The sequence below is a fragment of the Terrapene carolina genome, unplaced genomic scaffold (assembly GCF_002925995.2).
Source record: "Terrapene carolina triunguis isolate 2854851 unplaced genomic scaffold, T_m_triunguis-2.0 Scaffold68, whole genome shotgun sequence".
Taxonomy (NCBI): Eukaryota; Metazoa; Chordata; order Testudines; family Emydidae; genus Terrapene; species Terrapene triunguis.
Window position 1 is genome coordinate 1 of NW_020664419.1, and position 14,646 is coordinate 14,646.

The window sequence follows — 14,646 nt, forward strand, 5'->3', positions numbered from 1 at the left end:
AAGGTGATACAAACATATAAACAAGATCATCATATCTGGCAAATTATGACATCTTTGCAGATATCTTACATGGCATATCTGGCTGATTACTTCGTGGGCATTACCCCAGGAGCAAACATTTGAAATCCAGGTATAGAGCCAATACTCATAACTTTAAATACAAAACTGATACATGCATACAGATAGCATAATCATAACCAGCCAATCATAACCTTGTCATAGACACCTCACATGACAACCTTTGTACAATATTTGCTGCAAATATATAACAGTAGTTGCAACAATGATCTATATGGTCATATTTTAATCAGATAATGTCACCGCTACTTTCTTTGCTTTCCTGTCTTTACTGGGGTAGACGGCAATGGAGTCCCCTAGCTTCCTGCTAAGCTAGGGAGGAAAAGTGGGTGGATAGTTTTCAATGGCTTAAGAAACACACACAGAAACTGGGGAGGAGGGATAAGGGAAAGGAGAGAGGGATTGATAGGGGACAGAGCCAGAGGCCCATGAAGTAGGACTCCAGTATCTAAGCAGGGTAGTTTGTCGGTAGGACTCCGAAAGGGTCAGCGCTTCCCAGCTGGGTTTGGGAACTCATGTAATGTTGGAGATTCAATCTGTTTTCCTTATAGCATTTCAGCTCAAACACATTCTGCACACGCACAGCGCTGTACATACAATGGAATCCTGACTCGTGCCCATCTCTCTGCACAGAGCGGAGCAAGTCTTGTGTGACCCGATGAGGTCGTCCCTACTACCTAATTCATTATGCTGGGAGTACTGTGGTGGGTTTGCTTGTGAAGGAGCCCATCCAGCATGGGTCTCGTGACAGGAGGAGGGATATGGGGAGGTGGTGAGTTGTAGATCATACTCCCCCACTTCCCCATCAGGGCATCTGAGCGATTTGATCATTTGTTCAAGCTGATGCCGCTGTAAATCCCTGTTCAGGCCTTTGCAGCCTGCTTAGATCCCAGAGTCCCCGCTAGCAGCATCTCTTAGGGGGAAGGATAGCTCAGTGGTTTGAGCATTGACCTGTTAAACCCAGGGTTGTGAGCTCAATCCTTGAGGGGGCCATTTAGGGATCTGAGGCAAAAAAATTGGATGATTTAGTTGGGGTTGGTCCTGCTTTGAGCAGGGGGTTGGACTAGATACCTCCTGAGGTTCCTTCCAACCCTGATATTCTATGATTTTGTCTCACTGACGCAGCCCCCAGCTCATGCACCAGCAAAGTGAGGCCAAGAGACAGAGGCAATTGAACTGGGGCAGGGCGTGGCACGGCTGGCTAGGTGTAGTGAGAAGCTGCTAGCTCCATTGGATCATCTAGGGTACAAATGAGCTGGTACCTCCAGGGGCTCTGGAACAATTTGTATCATGGGGGTGGTGAGAGCCATTGAACCAAACGGTAAACCCTGTGTATGATGGAAACCACGTCAAGCCCAGGGGTGCAGCAGCAGGGGGTGCTCCCTGGTACCCTTTGGTTTAATTCTGACAGGATTTTGGGCACAAGAATATCAGGGAACCTGCTGCCACCCTTATGGAAGTTCTGGCAGAATTTAATAGAGAAGAAAGCTGCAAGACACTATAGGAAGTCTCTTAAAATGTATAGCATTTAAGAGTGAATGCAACCCTTCCTGTAGGTTTTTGAGCCATCCTATAGAAAGAGATACTTCTCTATGAAGTTCTATAGGGTGATCCAAAAGTCTATGGAACAGCGACTGTTTTCTAGTCATTTTTAATAGGGTTTTTCCATAAGAACATGAAGGCCCCCACCCACAGAAATCTTGGGCCATTACATGCCTCTACGGGCAAGAAGGAACAGCAAGGTCTCAAAAAGCGTACAGAGAGTGCGTGGGATGGGAGAGAGTGCAGCAAAGGGGACCCCACCCCATTCTGCAGCTGCATTTGAAAGGTGCCAGATGCCCACTTCAGGCCATCTCCTAAGGCAAGCGGCACCAGCCAATAGTTTAGCTGGAACCTTATAAAAAGTTGCAACGTCTACGGTGTCCCAGCAGATCTCCCGTGGTCAGCTCACAGGGCCCCGTGCCGTAGTGCTTTGCCCTTCGCTAAGGCACACTTGAGCACCACCCCTGCTAGGGTGTTAAAATCCAAAAATAAAGGAATGCCCCAAGCTCAAAGCAGGGTCACCCGCTGAGCCTTCAGCAAGACCCCACCTTGCTACTCAGGGCCTTTCTTCACGCAGCCAGGCCTTTAGTCCAGCGGGTCCCAAACTTTTTCCCCTGAGACCCACCTGTGCAGCTGCAATAGGCTCTGCGGCCCACTGTTTTCTTGAGGAAAATTATTAATTTTAATGATGACATACCTGTAAACTATATGTACCTGCAGGAGGCCAGTACTCACAGGCGCATCTTTACACACCCCTCCCACCCCTGGCCCTTCCGTGCTGCGGCCTGAGGGCAGGTGCCACCCCTCTGCCCCATTGATGCCCAGCCCCCCTTCCCTTACAGAGCTGGGGGCGAAAGCCTTGACCTCACCCCCCAAATCAAGCCAAAACTCCATGTCCCCCCCTTACCATAAGCAAGGTGCCACTGGCTCTGTCCCCCAGGGGCGTTGGTGGGAGGTGGTTGAGGTCCCTTGGTGTTGCTGATCACCAGGGGCAGGCGCGGCACATTCCTCTCAGCCTGGGACTGCCACAGCGCCAGCTCAGCCCGCAGGGCCCAGTTCTCCTGCAGCAGGCAGGGGAGCGCCCCCCTCCTGCTGGGGAGAGACCGGGGGTGGGGGGCAGAGAAAGAAGACAGAATCTGTTACCCCAGTCAGAGCAGGAGTCCAGCCCCAGAGAGCCCCAGCCTGGCCCTGGGGCAGAGGGGTGGGGGGGGTGCGACATCGAGACCAGGTTGGTCCAAGATGGAGGACACTGATCACAGATGGCTCCTGGGGGCTGGAGGGGGGGGGCTGGGCTGTGGCATATGAAGGGTGTTTCGGAAGGGGTGGGGCAGCCACGTTGTGGGGAGAAGTTGGAGTGTGTGGATGGAGTAAGGCAACCTAAACACCTTTGAGGATCTGGGCCTAAGAGACTGAGTAATGAGAGAGACTATGGGCATCATGGGGACATACCCCCCACAGCTGCACCCCCTTTCCGGTGCCCCACTGCTGTTGCCTCCTGTGCACACCCCGGACGGATAAATCAATCAGGTTGTGGATGACGTCACATCAAGTAACAAGACGTAAAGTTAGCGGTAAGAATTTGTTTTCCTGTTTGAAGTAGTAAACGCTATTTAGTTCATTCAAAAAGCCAAAACTAAGTTAAACTTTTTATTTTTACATATTACATTGGAGAACTATTTCACATAGCACCTGGTGTCTGAAACATACAATAAGGCTACAAACAATACAGCTCCTAGACAACAGCACCAGCTAAGGCCGGGACACAACACACAGAGTTCCCTGAGGCCTCTAGTTCCTGGAGAGTTACTGACCCAAGACAAACGAAGTTACAGAACCAAGACACTCGTCTCTAGATAGTGAGCAGCTCTATGTGGAAGTTTTACGTTGGTTGGAATGACATTAGAGCTGGTCAATTAGTGCAAATCACTGTTCATAAACAATTAGCTGGATTTCAAACCACTGTAGGATTCATCCATGCTAGAGCCCCGTTGTTAATGACTGGGGATGAAACTCCCCTCCCCCGCCCGTGTGCACAGAGACTGTATGAGGCAGGTGCATCATTTCTGGTTTGTTTATGGGAGCACCCCCATGGACTAGGTACTTCCCAGTTATTCAAAGGGATGGTCCCTGCCCTAAGGCGCTCACAAGCTCAGGGCGGACAGGGGAACGGAGGTTATAGAAACTAAAACAACAAATAGGAAATTTTAATGCCAGGTAACTGGATTCGCTGAAGACAGCACAGCAGAGGAGGGTCTTTAGGGGTCTGTCTATACTGCACATTATGTCTGGGTCTGTGGGAGCTGGGCTTGTGGACTTGGTGTTTTCAGGCCCACACTTGAGCATCCACACTGCATCGTAAATGTGCCTGCCCTCTCTCTCTACCTGTTTGTGGTGGATCTTCACTGACTCAGGCCTCCGGCCAAGTCATACACAGTCTGTCTGTGAGATAAAAGCAAAGCAAACCCCTTTGGGGTACAAGTTCACCTGGGGCCTCTCTTAGTGCCTCTACAACATCTCTCAGTTTGTCTCTGCTCCACAATAGAGCGCTGTCTCAAGGCTCTTTCCCTGGAGGCAACGTCTTCGCCCTCTCAGGGCCTTTCTGGACCTAGCTCTGGGGTGCCTCAAAGTCCAGGCCACTTTCCCAGTAGCTGGTGGGGGGGACCTGGGTCCACCCTCTACTCTGGGTCCCAACCCAGGGACCCTATAGATAGCAGCCATCTGCAACATCCCTTTAAATACACTGCATTGCTGCTACAATTCCCTGGGCCACTTCCCTGTGGCTCCCACACATTCTTCTCCCTTAACTCAGAGCTTTGTCCTGGTGGTGTCCCAGCATCATTCACTCTCCTCCAGATCTAGCAAGGAACTGGTCTCATTCTGGCCTTGCAGCTCTTCTTATACTAGCTTGCTGGGCCCTGATTGGCTGCTTCCCACACAGCTGCTCTAGGCAGCTCGGAGGACCTCTCTACTGCCCTTTTCTGGGGTGGGCTGTGGCAGGGCCACAAGGACTCCAGCAGGGGGCCTCAGGGCCTAGTCCACCCATCACACTTGGATGGGATCAGCATTATGTAGGTGCCAACCTACTGAGGTGGACACTGGACCTATGTTTTTATAAAGTGTAGTTTTTCTAAGGCTGTAGAAAATTCTCAGAGTTTGACCTTATCTACAGACATGTTTCCCAGCCACCAGTGATTTCACTGTTTTTAATACTCTTTATGACGCCCTCCAACACTGTCACAGGGGTGTGATGCTGGCAGACCAGGTGCCTGCTCATGCCAAGGTCCCCATGTCTCACCTGAACACTGACACATACATGGCTGGGACCCATCTGGCTCACCCGTGCGTTAGTGTTGTTAAAACAGGTATTAGAATTATAAGGATGTGTTGAGGGTTTACATTTTAATAAATGCTTGTGAGCTGCTGTCAGCATTAATCTCACTTATGGCATCTGTATCCTGTATTCTAAGGTAATATTTGAGCGGTTGTATTGTGAGCCTCTGTGGGTGACTATGTAACTCACCAGACAGGAAAGAGACATTAAGTAGTGTGAAGTGCCGCTCTGCGACTGAAGGTGTTACACCCTGCCCAACCGGAAAGACCCATTAACACCAGACGGACTATTGTGGAACATTAAAGAGGACAACGGACTTTGTTGTTCTGCTCTTCCCACCTGCGAAGAGGAGTCAGGCAAGGAGATTCCTCCCAAAAACTGAATTTGCAGCTCAGAGCACATGGGAGAAGGGGAATAAAAAACCCAATCAGAAGAAAGTAGGTATCTCTATAGTGCTTAGACTCTGCGGGGCAAGGCTTTCTAGGCATAAGCAAGTGGTCTACAACGCTTAGCCTGGGTTAGCCCTAAAGGTCATATAGCGCTCGCTTATCAATGCTTCTATTACTTTTGAAACTTAAGATTGTAACTCATTTGTGTGTACGCGTTTACTTGCTTTAGCCTTATAAATAATCTGTTATTTCCTGTTCCTATTTAATACATTTTATAGTTTATTATAGGATTGGCTACAAACCTTGTCTTTGGTGTGAGCTCTATGGTGCCACTTACCTGGGCAAGTCATTGGTCCTTTGGGACTGGGAGTAACCTGAATATTGCTCTGATTCTTGGTGCAAGGGACCATCTCTCACAAAGATAAGCTCGCCTGGGCGGTGAGACAGATTGGCGTACCCCAGGGGACTGTCTGTGATTCCATGGTTAGGCTGTTACGGTGCCTGAGGAGTTTACACTTGATAATTGGTTGGTGAAATCTAAGTATAGATCTTACAGCCAATTTGGGGTTTGTGCCCTGGTTCCTAACAGTCGGTACGCACGCTCTTGAGTCACTGCAGGCAGCATTCTATTTAGAACAGAAGAAACTACAGTAACTCCTCACTTAACGTTGTAGTTATGTTCCTGAAAAATGCTACTTTAAGTGAAACCATGTTAAGCGAATCCAATTTCCCCCTAAGAATTAATGTAAATAGGAGGAGTTAAGTTCCAGGGACATTTTTTAAATATATACACACATATATACACACATATACACAGTATACGTTTTAAACAAACAATTAAATACTGTACACAGCAATGCGGATTGTCAAGCTTGGTTGAGGTGGTGGAATCAGAGGGTGGAAGAGGGTGGGATATTTCCAGGGAATGCCTCACTGCTAAATGATGAACTAGCACTCGGCTGAGCCCTCAAGGGTTAACACAGTGTTGTTAATGTAGCCTCACACTCTACAAGGCAGCAGGAATGGAGGGAGGAGACACAGCATGGCAGTGGCAGTTTCCCTGTGGAAACTGACTGTGCTGCTGAACCCAGGCTATCCCACTGGAGCACACCACTCCCTCCAGTTTCCAAAGTGCCTGGGGTGTGTGCATGTGTGTGTGAGACAGACAGACACACACACCGCCTGTGTGGGAGAGGGAGAGGGAGAGACACACACCGTGTGTGTGTGTGAGAAAAAGAGAGACGTGCATTGCCCCTTTTAAGTAGACCAGCAAGTTGAGACAGCAGCTGCTGGCAGCAAGCTCCCTCCATCCTGAGCCCTGTCGTGTCCCCTCCCCCCTCGCTCTGTGGAGATGGGGTACAGGAGTGGGGGGAGGGAGACACCCTGACATCAGCACCCCTCTTCTCCCCCCTCCGGCACAGCAAGCAGGAGGCTCCCAGAAGCAGCTCCAAGGCAGAGGGCAGGAGCAGCACATGGCAGTGGGAGGAGGGACAGCTGAACTGCCCAGCAATTGATAGCCTGCTGGGCGGCTGCCGCACAGGGAATTTAGGGGAGCGGGGAGCTGATAGGGGGGCTGCCGGTCCACCCTGCTTCCAAGCCCCCACCAGCTAGCTGCAACGGGCTGCTCTTCCTGCAAGCAGTGGACAAAGCAGGCGGCTGCCAAACAACATAAGGGAGCATTGGGCAACTTTAAACGAGCATGTTCTCTGATTGATCAGCAACGAAACAACGTTAACCGGGTTAACTGAGGAGTTACTGTATTTAGAATAGAATAAACCAGAGTCTTGACATCTGTTCCAGCCTATCTCCTGAAAGTAGGCCACATTGGTTCATATTCCTGTCACGCTATTTCCTCCTATTTCTATGTCTGACTGTCTGCTAGCAGGTGGGCAATGTTCTTTTTTAGTGTTATCATGTTTTCTTTCATTTGGTCACTTACATTTTCTTCATCCTCAAGTTCATTCTGTAAATTCTGGAGAATATAAAGGACAAACTCGCTATCATATCTTTGCATTTCACCAGATAAACGCTGAACTTGGTCGGCCACATAGCTGACCAGCCTTTCATCGTCCGTAATCTTCATCACAACCTTTAAGTCCTCTCGATGCTTCAAGAAGTTCATAATGTTTTGGGTTTCTGCTTCGCCGATATAATTGTGACACAAACTGAAAAGGCAAACGAAACGATTATCAGGTCTCTGCTTATAACGTCATTCAGCCGCACAAAGAGCCATGTCATTGACCCTTTGGGGGATGGTGCGGCCTAAATCCACAAAAATGGCCATTTTTCCCGCCAGGTTCCAGAAACGCGGCTGGTTGCCCACCATTCTGCTTTCCTCCTTCACGTTTGGGTTTATTTGTTCTGCCATCCCACAAGCAGGAAGTGCAGTGGCTTTCCTGCACCTGCTCCTGTGGCTTTACTCAGTGTTTCTGGCAAGCACTTAGAAGTATTAATTGACTAACCTTCTACTTTAAAATGAACCTTAAGAAAGAACAAAACATTAAAACAAGCATTTATATCGAAACTGAAACTGAGGAAATATACAAACCAAAGAATTAAAAGCTATGGTTCCCTCCTTTTTGGAAGCAACATATTACAGTTTTTTATTTTCAGAACAACTTTTATTGATGAGAAGGAAAGGGGTAATTTTACATTTCGTTTGGATCTGTAAAGGGTATTTATCTTTTCTGTTTTTAACAGACACACACACAGTATAGTGGAGGCAGGGCCGGCTCCAGGCACCAGGCAACCAAGCACATGCTTGGGGCGGCACCTGGTAAGGGGTGGCCAATCTTGGGGTGGCGGGGGGCGGCGCGGTGTGGCATTCCGCGAGGGGGAAGTACGGCTTTTGATGAGGTCTTTGGAAAACTGGATGCCAGGTTAGTCAGATATGGATGCTTTGGCTGGCAGGTTGACCACAGCACCTCTTGCTTGGACTTTGCTTTACGTTTTGGTTAGGGACGTTACTTGGGGTTTGGGGTTTTTTTAAGACCGGACAGGACTGTGGTTATTTTAGGTTGCTGTGCTGATGTAATGTCGTTGATTTCAGGAGCGAGAGAGAGACAGGACAGAAGGAAAGAAATACCAGGGCAGAAAGTATCACAACAGGGAAGGGCGGCAGCGCAGCAGCTCATGTGCCTTTGCGCAAATTGCCTTTGCTGGCAATTAGGTATTTTTATTGATGGGCTGGGGACCGGGCGTTGCGATGCTTTTTAGGCCGTGCAGGTGAAAAACAACAGCAAGGGCGGCTGGCCTTCCTCTTGGGAAGACAGTTTTTCAGTGGTGTTTTTTTACTTATTTTGGGGCTAGGGAAGATGAGCTGAGCTGACCTGGGATACAAGATGGGATGGGAGATTAAAGTAACCCCAAAAGGGGAAAAGTGAGCAGCATAGTTTATTTCCTTATTATTTTGTTTAGAAATTAGGCCCAATATTTGCCACACCAATTTTGGTTCATTAATTTTTGGCTTCACATTTTTTTGTTCTTCCAAAGCATGATTCCAACAGTCCTTGAATGATATTAGGGCGACCTTTTTGTTTGGACTAATTTGTTTTTTTGTCTGGGGGTTTGTTTGTTTGTTTGTACTTGTTTACAATGTTTATTATTGAAATAACATTAACTTACTTTTTATTAATTTATTATAGGCCATTGTAATATTTTATGAACGTTTATATATATATTTTATAATTGAGTTTATAATTATAGTAAATTTGTTGGCCCAATTATTATAACATAATCCTTTTTTAAAAATGAACCAATTCTGCCTAGGATCGAATATTTGTTCATAAAACTAAAATTACAGACAAAAACTTTATTTTAGTTTAAGCATTTAGAAAAATGGGGGGAAAAGGTACTTGGTTATATTTTAAGGCTTGCAAATTCCTTATTTTAAAATTAGGATTTACAAATTTTACCTGATTAAATATTACAAAAAGTTATAATTAAACTTTTTAGATGTTAATAAAGCTCAAGAATTTACCAGCTAAAACAAAACTTAAACCTGCTGCTATGATATGTCTGTAAGATGTTTAGAACAAATTAGCTTTTATTATTTTTTTAGATTGTATGCTCAGAATGGGCAAAGATGGAATCCCCCCCCCCCTTTTCTTGCTTACACAGTGCAAGCTGTACATTTACACAGATTATGAAACTTTTACGCAATAGTGGTTAAACTTGCTTACTTGGAGAAAAAGCCCTGATGACATATTACCCAAGTGTGTTGTCTTCTTTAAAAAGAAGCAACAAAATGATGGAATTTTTTAACCACTTTTTGCATTTGCGAGCCATTGGAACGCCCAAAAGTGGCAAAACCAGGAAAAAAGAGTTATGAAAACAAAACAAGAAGAAAAATTGCAAAAACAAACCAATTAGAAAAATTACCAAAAAGTTTGGTGTTGCAAGAGCTCTTGGTTTTGGTGGTTTAAAATTTAATTTACCATTAATGCAGTAGCAGTTTTGAATGAAGCTGGTATTTTGTTAACAAGGAAGGGTTACCCACGATTTTATTTTAGTATGAGTTTGCCTTAGCAACTAATAATTTTAAATACTTTAATTTTTACTATATTTGTTTTTTTAAATCCTTCATTAAAGTTTTAAAATGATTACTGATTATGAAAACTACAAACTATAAAATAAAAGAAAAATATGAAACAAAGCATTTGTTAAAAGATTTTTTAAAAAATATTAATTTTAAAACAAGTCTTAAAAAGAAAGTTATTAAAAGCAAAATCATTATCGGTTTACTTTCCATGCTTATTTTAAACAAGCTGAACATATTCAAAAATGTTAAAACAAGCTTCTGGCAGTCAGAGGTTTAGGGACACCCAGATTATGGGGTTGCATCCCTGACCATCTTGGCTAATAGCCATTGATGGACCTGTCCTCCCTGAACTTCTCTAGTTCTTTTTTGAAACCAGTTATACTTTTGGCTTTCACAACATCCCCTGGCAAGGAGTTCCACAGGTTGACTGTGCATTGTGTGAAAAAATACTTCCTTCTGTTTGTTTTAAACCTGCTGCCTATTAACTTCATCGGGTGACCCCCAGTTCTTGTATTCTCTGAAGGGGTAAATAACACTTCCCTATTCACCTTCTCCACACCAGTCATGATTTTATAGCCCTCTATCATATCCCCCCTTAGTCGTCTCTTTTCCAAGATGCCCAGTCCCAGTCTTTTTAATCTCGCCTCATATGGAAGCTATTCCAGACCCCTAAGCATTTTTGTTGCCCTTTTCTAATTCTAATATATCTTTTTTTTTTTGAGATGGGGGCAACCAAACTGCACACAGTATTCAAGGTGTGGGCGTACCATGGATTTATAGAATGGCATTATGCTATTTTCTTTCTTATTATCTATACCTTTCCTAATGGTTCCTAATGCTTTTTTGACAGCCACTGCACAATGAGCGGATGTTTTCAGAGAATTATCCACAGTGACTCCAAGATCTCTTTCTTGCGTAGTAACAGCTAATATAGACTCAATTTGTATGTACAAGTGGGATTATGTTTTCCAATGTGCATTACTTCGCATTTTTCAACAGTGAATTTCATCTGCCATTTTCTTGCCCAGTCACCCAGTTTTGTGAGATCCCTTTGTAACTCTTCACAGTCAGCTTTGGACTTAACTAGCTTGAATAATTTATTATTTTCTGCAAACTTTGCCACCTTACTGTTCATCCTTTTTTCCAGATCATTTATGAATATGTTGAACAGCACTGGTCCCAGTACAGATCCTGGAGGGACACCACTATTTACCTCTCTCCAGTCTGAAAACTATTTATTCCTACCCTTTGTTTCCTGTCTTTTAACCAGTTACTGATCCATGAGAGGACCTTCCCTCTCATCCCATGACAGCTTACTTTGCTTAAGGGCCTTTGGTGAGGGACCTTGTCAAAGGTTTTCTGACAGTCCAAGTACACTATCTCTACTGGATCATCATTTGTTGACCCCATCAGAGAATTCTAATAGATTGGTGAGGCATGATTTCCCTTTACAAAAGCCATGTTGATGCTTCTCCAACAAATTGTGTTCATTTATGTGCCTGATCATTGTGTTCCTTACTAGAATTTCAGTCAATTTGCCTGGTACTGAAGTTACGCTTACCAGCCTGTAATTGCCAGGCTCACCCTTAGAACCATTTTTAAAATCAACATTACATTAGCGGTGGACATTTGGTGTAGAAGTGTGTTATCTGGAGAAGGCCACTGGATAAAGCAGAAGACGGAAGGCTGATGTCACTAGGAGGGGCCGAGTTAAGGTGGTCAGGTGTCTCCCTTAGGGAGGAATACAGTGTATACACTATTAAATGGCAAATCCTTTCTGTATTAGATAGTCACAGATAGCAACCACAATAGTTAAGGCTGCAAAACAGTTTCCATTCTAACTCCCAGTTTTCCCATTCTATCTTCTGAAACATGCTCCTTTTGAAACAAAATTCTTCATGCTTTGCCCCGTGCCTAAAGAAGATAAACCTACCTACCAACCAACCATCTATCTTGAGCAATCATTTTTTAGTTGAGTACTAGGCAAAAAATGTGGCCCACTTTGAAAAGATATTCCTCCCACATCTTGTTTTCCACGCAGATAAGTCAAAAACAGTTCAACTTTGAAACTTCAAAGTTGGTAGTTAAGGAATCATTATAAGGAGTGCAGTTTTGCTATGTTTAAAGAAATCAGTTGCATTCTAAAAGTGACTGAAAAAAACGCTTCAAGCATTCTCAGTGGCATCTTAAACACTTTTAGAAACAAAACACGGCACGGACTGTTTAAAGAAAAAAGCTGAGATCACTTGTAAGGCTCTCACAATGCTAGCCGGCTATAATCCACATGTTTGTCTGCTTAACTGTGTGACTAATCACAGAATCATAGAAATGTAGGACTGGAAGGGACCTTGATATATCATCTAGTCTAGACCCCCACACTGAGACAGGACTTGTGGTTCTCAACCAGGCGTACGCCTACTCCTGGGGGTACAGAGAGGTAATCTGGGGGTACTCAGCTCCTCTAGATCAAGTGTTTCTCAATCTGGAGGCTGCAACCCCAGAGGGTTGCATTATGGGTGGCAATCAGGGGCCCCCATGCCACAGGGGGCCCCACAAAGCTAAGTTACATGGGGCTCAGGCTTCAGACAAGGCTCACAACTGAAAAACAGGCTCAAGTATCCCACTGAAACATAAGTACAATATTTATATTCCAGTCAATTTATGTTATAATGATATGGTAAAAATGAGAAAGTCAGCACTTTTTCAGTAAGTGTGGCTGTGACACTTTTGTATTTTTGTGTCTGATTTTATAAGAGAGCAGTTTTTAAGTGAGGTGAAACTTGGGGTACGCAAGACAAATCCGATTCCTGAAAGGGGACATTAGCCTAGAAAGGTTGAAAACCACTGATCTAGACCATCCCTGACAAGTGTTTGTCTAACCTGCTCTTAACAACCTCCAATGACTGAGATTCCACAACCTCCCCAGGTAATTTGTTCCAGTGCTTAACTACATAATAATGGCCATATTGGATCAGACCAATGGTCCATCTAGCCCAGTATCCCATCTTCTGACAGTGGCCAATGCCAGGTGCCCCAGAGGGAAAGAACAGAACAGGCAATCACCGAGTGATCCATCCATTGTCGACCATTCTGGCAAACAGAGGCTAGAGACACTCAGAGCATGGGGTTGCATCCCTGACTATCTTGGCTAATAATTGATGGACCTATACTCCAGGAACTTATCTAGTTCTTTTTTGAACCCTGTTATAGTTTTGGCCTTCACAACATCCCCTGGCAATGAGTTCCACAGGTTGTGCATTGTGGGAAGAAATACTTTTTTTTGTTTGTTTTAAACCTGCTGCTTATTAATTTCATTGGGTGATCCTTGGTTCTTGTGTTACGAGAAGAAGTAAATAACACTTCCTTAGGCATTTCCTCCACACCAGTCATGATTTTATAGACCTCTATCATATCCCCTCTTTGTCGTCAATTTTCCAAGCTGAAAAATTCCAGTCTTTTTCTAATCTGTCCTCGTATGGAAGCTGTTCCAGACCCCTAATCATGTTTGTTGCCCTTCTCTGTTTCTTTTCCAGTTCTAATATATCTTTTTTTATATGGGGTCACCAGAACTGCACACAGGTCTAAACCTTCAGTTAGGAAGTTTTTCCTAATATCTAACCTAAATCTCCCCTGCTGAAATTTAAGCCCATTTCTTCTTGTCCTGGCCTCACTGGTTAAGGAGAACAATATATCACCTCCTCTTTATAACAATATTTTACACACTTGAAGATTATTATCAGGTCCCCCTTCAGTCTTCTCTTCTCCAGACTAAACAAGCCCAATTTTTTCAATCTTCCCTAGAGGTCATGTTTTCCAGACCTTGAATGATTTCTGTTGCTCTTCTCTGGACCTTCTCCAATTTGTCCAGATCTTTCCCAAAGTACGATGCCCGGAACTGGACACTGTTCTCCAGTTGAGGCCTTATCCGCATGGAGTAGAGCAGAAGAATTACTTCTTGTGTCTTGATTACAACACTCCCGCTAGTACATCCCAGAATGTTTGCTTTTTTTGCAACAATATTACCTCGTTGGCTAGTATTTAATTTGTGATCCACTATCACCCCCAGATCCTTTTCTGCAGTACTGCTTCCTACGTCATGTCCTAGTAACATGGTTTTTGCATTTATTGTCTTTCTTCCCTTTCCCTTCCAAGGCATCCTTGCGCCACTGCTGCCGTAACAGTACCAAAGAACTCAGCGCAACATTCATTATGCAATCACTGTTGCACTCCGTAGTGTAAATGACTGCTGCAAAGTTCCATGTGTGAAAACAAGAGAATCCGAGAGCGACCAATGAGAGGGGCTGGATGGGGGACGGAGCCAGAACGGGGAGGTGCAGTATATGAGGAACCCGGGGGCAAGGAGGGAGCGGGGAAGGGGAGCTGGGACAATAATGACTCCCCAGGAGGGCTAGAGATGGTGGGATTTTGGGGAGAGGAGGCAGATGAGTGGCTGGGGAGATGTAGCTTGTGGCTAGCTAGGGGGAAAAGTTGGAGGCCAAAGAGGAGGTGTTGCTGGGGCTCTAAACTTGCACGGCAACACTGCTGCCAAGCTGTAAAGCAGGATAGCAGTGCTTCTGCTCGGCGGGTCCCTGAGCTGGGCAGAGCTCCCGAGGGAGGGAGTGCTCCCTCTCACCGTGTCTCTATTGCTATTGGCCAGACCCTGCCAGCTTAAACCACATCAGGCGCCCCATTAGCCAGGGCCGGCTCTGGCTTTTTCGCCGCCCCAGGCGAAAAAGCCTCCGGCCGCCCCCCCCCGCGGGGGCGGG